General features: G+C 28.5%; 1 long non-coding RNA gene across 2 annotated transcripts; it reads right to left on the bottom strand.

Moving 5' to 3' along the window:
- Positions 1-675: 675 nt before the first annotated feature.
- Positions 676-6,686, bottom strand: LOC127248767 (uncharacterized). 2 transcript variants are annotated; one of them, XR_007838143.1, is made up of 3 exons: positions 6,597-6,686; positions 3,357-3,509; positions 676-1,845 (listed from the first exon to the last, which is right to left on the bottom strand). It is a non-coding gene; the product is annotated as an uncharacterized LOC127248767 (long non-coding RNA). The 2 variants fall into 2 exon arrangements; XR_007838142.1 differs by lacking the exon at positions 6,597-6,686 and adding an exon at positions 4,392-4,713.
- Between the last annotated feature and the right edge of the window lie 6,878 nt (positions 6,687-13,564).

The raw sequence follows: 13,564 nt of genomic DNA, 5'->3' as shown, positions 1-13,564 counted from the left end.
ATTATAGTTTCAAAAAATTTGTGCATACATGCATAATATACCTTATCGGACGTCAAATAACAGACTTAATTAACAGAACTTAATAAATTATAGTTATATAAAAAAACCGAAATATCATATAAAGAACTTATTATTTTATATAACAGACTTATTGTTCCACATAACAAACCTAAAATTACAACTAATAACAATATTAAAACTAATAAACAAATATAAAAAATCAGATAACAAAACCTCATTGTGGGTTGAAAACTATCTGTATAAGTGGATACCTCATCAACTGTAGCTTTGCAACGATTCTACAAATAAAATATTATCAATATATAAAAAAAACCAGTAAATATATAAAAAATTAAATATTATAATATTAAATTTCATTAACATAAATTACCTTTTCCGCATGATCATCTTCGTGTTGATTTTTCTTAGTCAATGCTTCGTTTTCCAATATATCAGGAACAAGATAATACAATTCATCCTCAGTTTCTACAATTTTTTGTCTAACAGCTAAAAGTTTCTCATTTAGTTCATTTGCTTCACATTTTAAGATATCCAACTTCAAAATCAATGCTTCTTTCTTGCGCTCGTAGGCTTGTTTTGAATTTTTAACATTATCCCCTAAGCACAAAGTATTTTCATTTTCCTAGAAAATAAAAATATTATGTTAGTTCTTAACATAGTAGAACCCATATCTTTTAATTTTCTATTGCAAAAAAATATACTTAGACTTCATATGGAAGAGAAGAAACAATAATGTTCTCTACACAAAATTAGCTCAAATAAACTTCAGGTATTAAATGTAAGGAAACAAGAAACCTTCTAGTCTTACATGCTGGGAAACAAGATGCCTATTTAGATTTACCATTTAGAATTTTACAAGTCCATCACCTTATATATAATATGTAACACATACTTTACAATATAATATGTAACACATACCTTATTTTCCTCAGCTAATTTATTTTGAGTTTCAATTGAAAACTCTCCAAAATATTAAATCACATCAGTCAAACGCATGTGTCTCTTAAAAAAGCAAGTAAAGCTCCTAGTCCCAAATTTTTACGATCAATTAGATCGTAAACTAAATGATGAACATAACAAAAAAAATTAGAGAAGAATACAAAAATATGTATGTACATACTATATTTACACATTTCAAACACTTACCATAAGACAATGCATATCTCATGTCGGTCTACAAGTTGGTTTTATGTTATCCACCAATTTACACTTAAAATTGTGAATTAAATCCACCAACTTGTCTTTTATAACAGCAACCCAATTATATCTTAAAGCATCCTCAGGAGATACAAGGAACCTCAAGAATCGATTATTGATACATGGAGATGTTAATAGAATTAATAACGTCGACAGAGAATATAGAACATAAAATCTCCAAAAGTCAATAGGACGGTACAATCTAGAAGAGTGTAATATCTCTGATAACCAACAATTTTGGACTACCGTAGAATTTATTGTATCAAACTCAAAGGGTTGGCTAATTTCATGAATTTCACTATAATAGTTTGAAGGCTTTACTAAAGATATGAGACTTTTACCAAATCCATGTGGGAGCCCATATACTCGAGCAACATCATCATCGGTAATATGTCATTCCGTCTCATCTAAAAAAACAAAACACTTTTTTTCGGTGTCCCAATTTCTCATTAACTGAAGCAATGGCTCACCATTTATTTTCATTTTCCTAACATATAGAAGACCCTCAAAACATGACTTCTCAATATAGGATCTAAACACTTCCTTATTTTCAGACTCTAGCAGTTTATTCAATTTTGCTATTTTACTCGGGATGGAATACATCTGAACATGTTTAGCCATTTCTCCCTGTAAAAATACAAAATTAAACATAACACAATCAATAGAAAAATATCACAATTCAACAATACAATACCATTATGATGAAATTGAAAAGTTGGAAATGAAATAAGATGAAGTACTTAAGTAAGAAATAAGGAAGTTGGATCTCTGTTGATGATTTCATAACAATTTAACAGATAAAGAAGAAAAATATTATCAAGCTTTATAATTTTGAGTGCAACAGCCAGCAGATACAGAAATATGGATGCATAGTTAGACTAAGAATTAGCACAAATAGGTTCGATTCAAGTAGATTAGTAAACAAAACCAAACTTCTCATCCTCATTCTACAGTAACAATCAATTGACACAATAAATACATCAATGCAACACCACGTAGTAAACCAGTAAGGTAGTAACAACATATGAAACATAAACTCCAACATAGAGACAATAGGGAAAAATGAAAAAAAAAAAAAAACCCAAATAGCAAAGTTAGTCATATTTAACTATCTCCTGCAATTTTATGATTTCAAAAATTCACATATATATATGCAATAGCAATCAATTTAGTCTTTCTTTGTCGGAAACAAAATCAATTTACAATATTAGCTAGGGTAATTAAATAAATAAAAGAATACAAACAACTAATATAGAACATATGTGCATGCATCGGTATTGATTTTAAGCAATATACATGCAGCAGCAGTAGGAATTATACAAGCTGCTGAACAATCAATTTATATTATTTCTTTGGGATCTTTAAGCAAATTCAAAAGAAAAAAATAAGTACATTCAACAATGTATGTGTGTATTTATGTTGTTGAAAGATTAAAGAGAGACAAGTGAATGATTGGTTTATACTGACAAAAAATAAGAGTAGTGAGTGCATTAAAGCCATTGAAGATGAAGGTGAAGAGATTAAGGGATGATCGGAAAAAAATGCAAGCGGGGACTATTTTCTCAGTGCAGCAATTCTTGAAAAGGAAAACAAAAAAACAGGCAACAACTCACTCCCAAAAAAGCATCGCAAAAGGACTGTTATATCAACCAACAACGAAATTAGGAAAAAAGACAAAAATCATCATCTTCATCATCACAAGTTATATATATATAATAAATGTCCATCCATCAAGAACAACCATAATAATATATCCCTTTTCTCTTCACACAATTCTTCTTCACTTACATTATATAGATGATAATGGATGAATGCACTAAATAATAAATATATATATATATACTCCCAACAAACCAATTCCAAATGTCCTAATTCATTCCTCTGTATTTGGAAAACAAATGCATTATGCTTCGATCTATATGAAAAACAAAAAAAAAAAGTGAAGAAGAAACACCTCAGTCACAAGCACTGCGTGTCTATTGCTCCACAACAACAATAGATCTAACTCTAATGTAGAAATAGATAGCTATACTCGCTACTTCTTCCCTAAAGTACATTATACAAACTTAGTTTCCAAATTTTCTAAAGATTAAAATACATTAGAAAACACAAGAAACACATTATATAAATTACAGAACCTGAGTCTGAGTGAGAAATCTGAATCGAAATGTTGGCCAAGAGAGTTCGTAGTAAGAAGATTCAGAATCAAAATGTCTACGAGGGCACATAACTGAATTGGATTGAGAGTTTGAGATTGGATTCGCAGCAGAGGACTCGCCGGTTGAGAGAATCTGAATGACGAGGGCAAAGAATCGCACTAAGGGCAAAGAATCGATTCAGCGCACAAAGATTGCGAAAGAGCAAGAAATAGAGTTTGCGCACAAGGATTGTGAACGAGGAGAAGAAAGAAATGGAATAAAAAGACTAAAGTACCATTGACTAATTACAATCGTTAGATTATAATGAATGATTAAGATATCATTCAGCAATGCTAAATTATAGTATAGGATCAGTACATGATCCATCCCCTCTTTAAAATATTGTATTTGTAATTATCGTTTTTTATAAATATTTTATTATTTTTAAATATAGTGATTCGAACAATATGTATAATTTATTATACAAAATATATGTGTTTTTATAACATTTTCTTTTGAAATTACTATTTAGATTGTACATTTTCCAAATATTTATATACAGTATTTTTTATTTTAACAAAATATCTTATCAAATATAATATTAATATCAAACTCAAAGACTATATTGTTAAATTTAAAATTCGCCACTTGACTGAACAATACTCAATAAACTTACAAAAAAAAAAAACACAACATTATTATTGACAATACATCATTTATATTAATATAACGCAAATACAACACATGAACTAATAACACATAATATAGACTTAGAGAGCACACACAACAGTTAAATTTAGCACATGACATATTTTTATACAGTATACGTTGTAATTATAAACACACATCACATATTTTTATTAAAAATATGTGTTATTTTTATATTTTATGCGTATTATTTTAAAAAAATCAGCAAATTTTCTCAAATTAATAACGTAATCCTTCCCAAACTCAAATCTAAAATTTTTCAAATAAACACATCCTTACGTATTAACAGCAATAAATTTTTTTGTCCGATCAATGTAAAGTACTTACGTGGAGGAGTGACGGAGTTTTTGCCAATAATATTTGTTTCACTTTTCCCAAAGCTTATCCAATATCCTTATCTTCATATTAATGCTAAGAATATATAATGATAGTTCCTCTTTGTCTTATCGTTTGTGGTGTATATATATATATATATATATATATATTACTTCCACCGTCCGTCATGAAATTAGTCAAATTTTTTTGGGCACACAATTTAAAATATATTATGTTAGATAATTATTTAGTTTGATTAATAAATGTAATAAAATATTATATTAAATATTTTTTATTTGATAAAATATTAAATTAAAAGTTAAAATATTTTTTATTTTAGGGTAAACTGTTTTTTTAGTCTCGTAATTGGACCCCTTTATCATTTTAGTCATGTAAGTGGAGCATGTCGCAAACTAGTCTCATAAGTGAAAAATTTTCGCTGTTTTAGTCCTCCGACGCCGGAGATGCCCGCGTGGCTCGCCGGAGGTGACGTGTCCGCCAGGTGTCCCGCCAGATCAGTGACACCTGACGGACACGTGGATTTTTTCTTTTTTATTATTTTTTTTAAAATTGGAACAAATAAAAAAAATGAAAAAAAAATACAAATAAAATTTAAAATAAATTTAAAATAAGTTTTAAAAAAATTAAAAAAAAAAATCCACGTGTCCGCCAGGTGTGACCTGGCGGACACATCACCTCCGGCGAGCCACGCAGGCATCTCCGGCGCCGGAGGACTAAAACATCGAAAATTTTTCACTTATAAGACTAGTTTGCGACAGGCTCCACTTACGCGACTAAAATGATAAGGGGGTCCAGTTACGGGACTAAAAAATCAGTTTACCCTTTATTTTAATTTTTAAATATTAATTTTTTTAATTACTGATATTATTTAAAAATAATGATAATTCTATTTATTGTAAATCAATAAATGCATTTAGATAAACAAAAAAAAAATTAAATGTAATTTATATAATAAAAAATGTAATAAAAGAAATTATATAAACAATACATAAAATTTTTCGAATTTGGTTGTTATTAGAGATACTTCGTTATGATATACCAAATTTAATAGCACATCGCATACGTACGGTACAAAATTTTTGATATGATATTTTACCATACTGTGACAAATATTTTGGTATACAAAATTTACGAATGAAAAATACTGAATTACGAAAATAACATGCATATTTGTAAAAAAAAAAATACCGAAAAAATCTTAAAATTTCGATACAATATAACTTTTTTGTATGATAACGATATACAATAAGATATTTTCAATATATATAAATAATTAAAAAAATGGTATTTTTGTATATACTAATTATTTGATACAATATCGATATCTTTCTTTAATAAATTAAAAAAATTGGTACGGTATATAATATATTTCGATATTTTTGGTATACTATCTCAAAACATTTCTAACTGAATTGTATAAACGATATTAGAATATAATATTTTACATCAAATATTGAAAATAAAAATAAATTTATAATTTTGCAAGATAAATAAGTTCTATTTTTTATTTTTTTTAACAAAGAAAAAAATCAATATCAAATCTCATTTTTAATTAATTTTTCAGCTATAAATTTTCAAATCAAACATCAAATTTTTATTATATATTACATTTAAAATTAATTATACAATTAAATAAATATTTATTTTATTTTAATTATTCAAAATTTTAGTTCAACTTCTAAATTTACAATTAACAAATAATAAAACTAAATATATTAATAAATTAATAAAATATAGTTAAATTTTTTTTAATTTGAAGTATTAGTTATTAATTATTATTATAATAGGAAAGTAGACTAATTTCGTACTTAAAAAAGAAAAAATGGACTAATTTGATGGGACTTATGGTGTAATTGGTTGTAACCTTCTACAAAACTACAAATCAAAGGTAACAAAAATAATTATAAAAATATTTTTTCTCTAAGTTTTTATTATTAGATATTTTTTCAATTTCCGCGGAGCCAACCAACTTAATTAAACATAGGCAGCGGAGTCGTCCCAAAAGTTAAAAATAGGCGACGAAGCCGACCAAAAGTTAGATCAATAGGCGGCGGAGCCGATCCAAAAATTAGGAATAGGTGGCGGAGCCGACCATGTTGTATATACTAACCATAGTTATATTCATAGGTATATAAATTAGAAGAACAAAATTAAGAATAAAAATAATAGTAAGAACAAAATAAAAAACAAACTTACTTGAATAAAAACTTCTTTATTGATTTTTTAGATTGCAAGGTGAACAAGTACACAAAGAGAGAATTCTTTCAAGATCTATGCTCTTTTAAGTCTAACAAGTGTGTTTACAATGAAATCATTCACCCAATTTATAAGTGAGGAATAGCTAAAGATAGCATCTAGGATATGATTTTTTATTTTCTAGATCTAGAATTTATTATTTGAAGTTTATGGATAAGATATATATGTATATTATTTATATTTATATTATTATTATTATTACTATTATTATTATTATTATTATTATTATTATTATTATTATTATTATTATTATTATTATATCAAATGGATCTTGCGCTAATGGTCCTCCGAATGGATCACAACTTGATCCATCTGTCGCATCAGAATCGACTTGAGCTTTGTTTTTCTGATTTGTAATGAATTCCATGAATTGGTGGTTGCTACTGATTATTTCCATGAACTTGAGTATCTGTAGATGTTGTTGAGTATTCGGGGTTTTTGGAGCAGATAGTTCCTTTGAGACTTCGGGAATATTCTTTTCACCATGTGGAATGGACAGTGACTTGTTGCTTTGAGTAGTAGCTGGCGGATTTTTTGAAATTTCTTTGAGTGCCTTTGTTAGCTTTTCACCCGTCTGAAAAAAATGGGCTACTGCTTGTTGATCGCAAAACTGGGTGTTGAATTGGTTCCACCATTTGATTTTGAATTCTTGAACTAGTGATAATGGATTAGGTTTGTCGAAAGTCTGCAAAAATTTGAAAGACCAACAAAATACCTATGGAACTTTGAATTCAGCATGGAATAGTATTGGCTTCTGGAATTGTTCATCTTTGGACTTTTTGTTGAAGAGTTGAAAACCAAGTTGAACCTCGGGAGGAATTATATCCTTTTTTGGGCCGTAGAATACCCACCAGTGGTAAAACCATATTAAAAAATTTTTTATACAATTTGAATGAAAAGTAAAAAACCATGAATGATCAAATGGTCGGAATAGAAAGGTTCTATACCATGCCATCCGATAGTCATGGTATGTATACTCTTTTGGAGAAAAATTTACTGAAAACATTTTTGTGGAAAAGGGGGAAGCCCATTCCCGTTGGGAACACACCTTTTTTATTATGCATTTTGAATAGGCTACGCGGTCTGGATTTTGAGAATCTTTAGTATGGGTGAGTTCAATTGAATCAGAATCTACTAAAATGAGTTCATAAAACTTTTGGGTTTTGATGGGATCATCTGTGCTCCAGTTACATCCCATTGGAAACAGTCTTTGAGTGAATTGTTTAAGGGTATCTATGTCAGAGATTTCTTTGAATCGGGTTAATATGATATGTTCAGTAATATTTTTTGTAAAATATGAGGAATTAGTTGGTTGTCTAGGTGGAGTATGGGGAGCTTGAGCTTGAATTTATTATTTGAAGTTTATGGATAAGATATATATGTATATTATTTATATTTATATTATTATTATTATTATTATTATTATTACTATTATTATTATTATTATTATTATTATTATTATTATTTCAAATGGATCTTGCGCTAATGGTCCTCCGAATGGATCACAACTTGATCCCTCTGTCGCATCAGAATCGACTTGAGCTTTGTTTTGCTGATTTGTAATGAATTCCATGAATTGGGGGTTGCTACTGATTATTTCCATGAACTTGAGTATCTGTTGATGTTGTTGAGTATTCGGGGTTTTTGGAGCAGATAGTTCCTTTGAGACTTCGGGAATATTCTTTTCACCATGTGGAATGGACAGTGACTTGTTGCTTTGAGTAGTGGCTGGCGGATTTTTTGAAATTTCTTTGAGTGCCTTTGTTAGCTTTTCACCCGTCTGAAAAAAATGGGCTACTGCTTGTTAATCGCAAAACTGGGTGTTGAATTGGTTCCACCATTTGATTTTGAATTCTTGAACTAGTGATAATGGATTAGGTTTGTCGAAAGTCTGCAAAAATTTGAAAGACTAACAAAATACCCATGGAACTTTGAATTCAGCATGGAATAGTATTGGCTTCTGGAATTGTTCATCTTTGGACTTTTTGTTGAAGAGTTGAAAACCAAGTTGAACCTCGGGAGGAATTATATCCTTTTTTGGGCCGTAGAATACCCACCAGTGGTAAAACCATATTGAAAATTTTTTTATACAATTTGAATGAAAAGTAAAAAACCATGAATGATCAAATGGTCGGCATAGAAAGGTTCTATACCATGCCATCCGATAGTCATGGTATGTATACTCTTTTGGAGAAAAATTTACTGAAAACATTTTTGTGGAAAAGGGGGAAGCCCATTCCCGTTGGGAACACACCTTTTTTATTATGCATTTTGAATAGGCTACGCGGTCTGGATTTTGAGAATCTTTAGTATGGGTGAGTTCAATTGAATCAGAATCTACTAAAATGAGTTCATAAAACTTTTGGGTTTTGATGGGATCATCTGTGCTCCAGTTACATCCCATTGGAAACAGTCTTTGAGTGAATTGTTTAAGGGTATCTATGTCAGAGATTTCTTTGAATCGGGTTAATATGATATGTTCAGTAATATTTTTTGTAAAATATGAGGAATTAGTTGGTTGTCTAGGTGGAGTATGGGGAGCTTGAGTTTTGTCCATAGGTTGATTTTGTGGTTTTGAAATAGTATGATTTTGAGAAGATTGGGTGGCTTGAATATAGGTTAGTGGGGGAAAATCGTAAAATGGTTGAAACATGTTGTTTGTAGGAATCACTGTTTTGGGGATGAGTTCATAATCTTTTGTCTTTTGAGCTGTAGGTTGAGTTGGAGTGTTCATACCTACAAGAAGGAAAATTATAGTTAGGCAATAAAATCATTTGATATATTTTTTAGTTCTTTTAATTTTGTACGGGCTTTTGAATTTAGGGTGTTCCAGTATTCTCTATCGTCTTTTGTAAATAATTTAGGGTGTTTATTTATGAATTCTAAATTATATTCAAAAATTTGTAAAAAATGAATTAAGTGGGCTTTTTCTTCCCTGAGTTGGGATAAAAAATTTGTTTTTCTAAACTTATATAAATTGAGGGTATGGTTAAAAAGAATATATTTAGGAGGAATAATGGATTTTGGTTTATGGTTTACCATTACCCTACAAAAATTCCCGAGTAAGGAAATCAGGCAATGAATTTAATAAACCATTAATGAATTCAATTTCAAAATCAAAGGCAGATAGGATAGCTTGCCATCTAGCAAAAATTTGTTTTGAAACAAGATTTTGAACATCTTTTTGTAAAATTTCTTTTGCAGATTTACAGTCAATTTTTAATAATTTTTTTTAAAAATATAAATCATCTTGAAACTTTGAAATATATAAGACAATAGATAAAACCTCCTTTTTAATTGTTGAATAACTTTTTTGTGGTCCAAGCCATACCCCTGAATGAAATTTAACTAACTGTTCTTTTGATTCTATTTTTTGTTTTAGTATTCCTCCATAACCTATGTTGGATGCATCTGTAGGAGGCACCCCTTCTCCCGAAGTTACGGGGCTATTTTGCCGAGTTGTTTCCACTACCATGAATGCCTGAGGGTTTGGAATACCTAAATATGGTAGGGCTTTAACTTTTTCTTTTAAGACTTGAACAATTTTAGTATGTTGATCAGTCCATGGGGGGGATTAGTTTGTAATCTTTGAAATAAATGTTGACAAATTTGTTTCATATTTGGAAAGAAATCAGCTACATAGTTTAAACATTCTAAAAATCTTTATAATTGGTTTTTTTTTCTTTTATTTCATTGGGGAATTTGTCTACAAATTCTGTGGCTGTAGTTATTGGTTTAATAGTTCCTATATGAATTTCATGCCCTAAGAAACGAATTTAAGTTTGGAATAATTTCATTTTAGATGATGAAACTGCTAAACCATTTTTGCCAATTATGTTGAAAAATGTTTGTAAATGCTTAAAATGTTGATCTATATTTTTTGAGAAAACTATAACATCGTCTATATATACTATTGTAAAAGTAGAGTAGGAGTTGAAAATATCATTCATTATGTGTTGAAATTCAGAATGAGCATTTTTTAATCCGAAAGGCATTACATTCCATTCATAATGACCAAAAGGGACTGTAAAAGCAGTTTTATATCTATCCTCTTCGGCTATTTGAATTTGCCAATATCCAGATTTTAAATCAAAATTTGAAAATATTTTTGCATTAATAAATCTCTTTTATTTGGAATAGGATATCTTATCCATTAAAGAACTTTGTTTAGGGGTTTGTAATTAATAACTAACCTTGGAACGCCCTATTCTTTTTCTGCATGATTCATAACATAGAAAGTAGCACATGACCATGGTGACTTTGAAGGCCTAATGAGTTTTTTTATCTAAAAGACTTTGAATTTCTTTTTTGCATGTTTGTAATAATTTTTGGTTCATTTGAATTGGTCTAGCTTTGGTTGAAAATTTTTTTTCTGTAAAATCTTTTTCATATGGGAGATTAATAATATGTATTTTTTTTTCTAACCCAAAATGCATTTGGAATATCTGCACAAATTTCTTTTTTAAATAGATTTTCGACTTCTAATATTTTCTTTTGAACTACTGGATCTTTTATTTTTTCTTTTATAAACATGATTTCTTTTTTTTGTTGTTGTATTAAATTTATTTGCTTAAATATAGAAGATGTTTGAAGTAAGGATAATTTTTTTTGTTTTACGGAATGTAAAAATCAAGTTATATTTTTCCCATAATATTAGTATGAATACCTTGACTGTCGGTGGTAAATGGATATATTTGAATTAAAAAGGGAGTTCCTAAAATTATATCTTGACTTATATAATTAATTATAAAAAAATGTATTTTTGAAACAATAGTCATTATTACATATATATATATATATCCTTTAGATAGTTTATATTTTACTTTTTAAGGTGCTCCATTTGCTGTTAATAATTGTTCATTAGTTTTATCACAATATTTTGTGGAATAAGACCGGCTTTTATATAATTTTGATCGGCTCCGCTATCTATTAACGCAACAAAAGTTTCTTTAAAATCATCTATTGCTATTTTTATTTCTGTACAATGCGTATTTACTGAAGGGGTATCTTCATTAATTATTATAAATGCAATTCTAGCTTCAATATTTTCTAGATCTTTCATCTGGAGTGAATTTATTTCTTCTTTTATTTTATTAATTTGATTTTTCAATATATTTATCTCACTTTGAATATCTTTTGAAGAATTCATTTTAACTAAAGGATTTGATGAATATTTGTCTAATACTTTTGATAAACTAAAAGGTTCAACTAATTTAACAGGTTCTTCTTCTTTGAGAACTAAATCTTTTAGTCTTTTTACATAATCTCATTTGATATTAGGATCTTCAATTTGATCTATAATATCAAAAAGAAATTCTTTATCCTTCTTTTTGAGTAATCACGTTTATACATATTCTAGATATAGTATTATATGAATTTTCACTACTTGAATCAGATTATTCTCTTTTCTCATAAGAACTTTTTGTATTAATAATGAAGCCATTTTTTTTTAAATCGATTTCTTGAAAAATTTCATTAATTTTCTTCTTTAATTTGCATTTATCTGCTTTGTGTCCTATCTTTCCATATTTCCAACATGTTATTATATTTTTATTATTCTTTTTGTAATTTTTAAAATAAGGTTTTGATTTTCTGTATTCATGATGAGATTTTTTATAGCGTTTGAATTTTAAATGTTTAGGTTTTTTACGCAAAGGAGCTTTTATTCCACCTATGCCAAAGGCTTGACAAAAGGATCCTACTTCTCTACGTTCAGATCCATATCTAGCTTGTATTTTAAGCTTGGAACATAAGGTTAACCCTTCTTTTTTAATAAAAGCAAATAATTGACCAAAAGTTATTGTTTCAAAGTTTATGTATTCGCTTCCTAGCTCATTTTGAAGATTGCTCATAATTCGTTGCGAAAATAAAGTAGGTAGTCCAGTTATGAATTTTTCTTTCCAAAAAGATGCACTGCAATCGGGTCTTCTTAATACATATGTTAAAAACATATCCTTATACCACCTAAAGTCCGATAAGGTTGAACATCTTAAATTGATCAAAAATATTTTGGATGAATTTAATTCCTCGGATGAATTTCCTACAAAGTACATGGCTATAGTAACTATTGTATATTACATTTAAAATTAAATAAATATTTATTTATTTTAATTATTCAAAATTTTAGTCTAACTTCTAAATTTACAATTAACAAATAATAAAACTAAATATATTAATAAATTAATAAAATATAGTTAAATTTTTTTTAATTTGAAGTATTAGTTACTAATTATTACTATAATAGAAAAGTAGACTAATTTTATATTAAAAATGAAAAAGTGGACTAATTTGGTAGAACTTGGCAAGTAATTGGTTGTAACCTTCTACAAAACTACAGATCAAAGGTAACAAAAATAATTATAAAAATATTTTTTCAATTTTCTGAAATTATATAATTTATTTATATATTATATCATATTATTAAAAACAAAAACACTAACAGCTAAGAGGTGAATCCATTTGGCTATAGTCAAACGGTAGCATTCAGAAGACTTGTATCCCAATTTCGAACCCAAAAAAAACAGGTCAAAACAGTAAAAAGTCGAAACTTTTGGTGCAAAAAACTAAAAATAAAAAATTTATAAGTGGGAATGCAAATTTGAGCAGCGCAGTGTGGCCTATAGCTTGAAGGCAAAGCAAGAGAGGGCGGGGGGCAAGAATAATGTGAGGAAAGAAAGGCTTCGTTGTGGAGATCCCGGATCACAGTTACTCCATCTCATCGCTACTTCTGCTACTAGCGGTGTAGATTCGTGTGGGAGTTGGACTCCCGGGATCTCCATGCAAGCGAATGAAACAAGATTAAGATTGTAGGTGTACTAAAAGCAGTCAGCCCTCCTCCGTTCACGCGTCCATATTATTATTATTATTACTATTATTAATTATTATTATTATTATTATTTCATATATAT

This window comes from Andrographis paniculata, unplaced genomic scaffold (genome assembly GCF_009805555.1).
Source record: "Andrographis paniculata isolate CXL003 unplaced genomic scaffold, ASM980555v1 Contig34END, whole genome shotgun sequence".
Classification (NCBI taxonomy): Eukaryota; Viridiplantae; Streptophyta; class Magnoliopsida; order Lamiales; family Acanthaceae; genus Andrographis; species Andrographis paniculata.
This window is presented reverse-complemented; position numbering and strand designations above follow the sequence as displayed.